Genomic DNA, 2659 nt, shown 5'->3' with positions numbered 1-2659 from the left:
GGAGCAGCTTCTGCTAGTTAAAAAGGTATGGCTTAGGGCTTGAATTAGTTTTGGGCCGAAAATTGGGACGAATTTGGGCTAAGGTATATTTATTTTTGTGGGCTGACCAATTTGGTCTGATATTGTTGGGTCTGTGGGCTGAATTTAATGGCCTTTTTCTTTCTTCTTTTAAATTATTTTGGGCTTCTAACTTAATAACTAATATAATATATATTATGATATGATAACAACTAAAAATTTACATAATAAAAATATCGCTAATATAAAATATTGACTTATAATTAATTTAATAAATAGGAACTAGAAGTAAGATGACAACAATTGATTATTTAAGAAAAGAGGTGTAAAAGTGATAATAGTCATTTCGATAATAAAATATATAATTTTAGTAGAGAGATAGTCGTAGTAGCAAAAATAGTTGCAAAAAAGGATAGTTTGATGCGTTATTAAATTAGAAGCTCGAAAACAATGAATTGGAAGAAAGGAGGGTCAAAATTGGGTGTCAACACACCGGTAATGGACCAGTCAAAGAGTTATAAGATGCATAAATATCTGTGAGGGATGAGAGTGCAAAAAGTTGTTGTGGTATAGTTCCTGTCAAGTTGTTGGCTACAGTTTCCCAACCCTGTCAAGAAATTGTTACCAAAGTTGAGACCTCCCAAGTTTGTCAGTCTTCCAATTGAATCTGGAATGCTACCTGTAAGATTGTTGTTACTCAGCTCGAATAGATTCAAATTCACCAGGTTTGAGATCTCTTTGGGTATGCTTCCACTAATTCTGTTTCCGTAGAAGAGTAGGCTTTGTAACTGAGTAGAAAGGTTGACTGTTGAATGAGGTAATGTACCAACAAACTGGTTGTCTCTAAAATGGAGCATTTGTAGACTTCTGCAGTTGGTAAGAGAATTTACAAAGTCAAGGTCATCATGCTTACCGTGTCCAAATTGGTTACTCCAAACGTTGAGCCACAACAAATTCCGCAAGTTACCGAAACCCTTGGGTATATTTCCAGTGAAATTGTTTATAGGAAAATCAAGCTCTAGCGATTTTGAAGCATTGGCCAAAGAGGATGGTATGGAACCAATGAATTGACATTTCGCCAAGTAAAGTATTTGGAGATTAGGAAGTAGTTGCCTGAATCAGATCTGAGATTACCAGAGAAGTTGTTAAAGGAAAGTGATATTAGTTCCAGGGATGATAAATTGTACAACGGAGGAGGGAACTCCCGGATAAGCTATTTACTGACAATCCAGGAAGCCTCAACTTGGTCAATCAAGCTAAAGAAGCTGGCACTTGTCCCTCTAGATTGTTGTACGATAAGTACAACTCTTCTAAAGATGTAAGATTTCCAATAGAACCTGGAAAGAGTCCTGTCTGGTTGTTATTTCTGAGATACAGTTTCACTAACTTCGTTAAAGATCCAACTTGGTAAGGAATTTATCCCACAAGAGTGTTGTGTTCCAGGACAAGGCTCTTGAGCTTAACACAATGTGATAGATTAACTGGAATTTCCCCTGTTAGATAGTTGAGACTCAAATTCTGGTTTTGAAGCCTTGACAGCCTGCTGAGTTGTTGAGGAAGGCATTTTCTTCAAAGAGAGGTTTCCAAGATGACCTGAGAGCGTACCTACCAGCCTCAGCCCTTTGAGATTCAAATGGGTGACTCTTCCGTGTCTCAGGCGACATTTTACTCCAGTCCACTGACACAAACGAACAGAATCATTCGGCCAAGAGACGAAAACTCCTGATAGATCCTCAGTTATTTGGGACTTGAATCCAAGTAAGGCAAGTTTGTCAATTTCATTGCCAAGAAAAGCAGCTGATGCAGCATGTTGGAGAGAAAATGAGAATATAAACACAAGAAACACAGATTATATATTGGAGCACCACTGCGTGGTATGAGATGCACAATTATATAACAAGCTTCCAATGACATTCACAAAAAAATATTTTTTAGCAATTTTCTTCAAGATTGATTCTGACTGTGGTGCTTGATCCACCTAATTTTTTCTTTATAATATACTCTACAACATAATCCTTTTTATGATGTGAAATCCAACTGATAAGCAATACTTTCAACTCTATGTCCTTTAGTCCACCTGTTTATTGGCGCAATTATTGGCTCATAAGTGATAGTAGTTTTCTAGCATTTGATACAAAGAAAGAAGAAGCTATACTAATTGACCATCCTGAATTTATTGATCTTCATGTGCCATCACTATCCATATATCACAACCATTCAAAATTTACCATAGAGGCAAACACAATGATCAATAAACTCAAAACAGTCAATCAGTATATCATCAACTCTCTTTGATTCAAAAGGTAGAACACTACTGTCACTTATGTGACAATATAAATAATTACACCAATTAATATGTGGACTACCAAAGACCAAATAGTTGAAAGTATCCCTAATCAGTTGGATTTCACGCCATAAATGTAATGACCCTCTTGGTCATTTTTGTGTCTTGCCTTCTGTGTGTCGTTTAGAGCGTTCCTATAGCGACCCCAAGTCATTTACGACTTGCTGGGACTGACAGTTCGGTCACCTGGTCGTTCGTTTGATCTTGGTGTGAGTTTTTGTGTTTTGGAGCTTATGAACCTTAAATGATCATTTTCGATCAAAAGTTCAAGAAGATGACATCGGAATCCAATTCTGA

Source organism: Solanum tuberosum, unplaced genomic scaffold (genome assembly GCF_000226075.1).
Source record: "Solanum tuberosum cultivar DM 1-3 516 R44 unplaced genomic scaffold, SolTub_3.0 scf00159, whole genome shotgun sequence".
In the NCBI taxonomy this organism is placed as follows: Eukaryota; Viridiplantae; Streptophyta; class Magnoliopsida; order Solanales; family Solanaceae; genus Solanum; species Solanum tuberosum.
Note: the sequence above shows the minus strand (reverse complement) of the source record.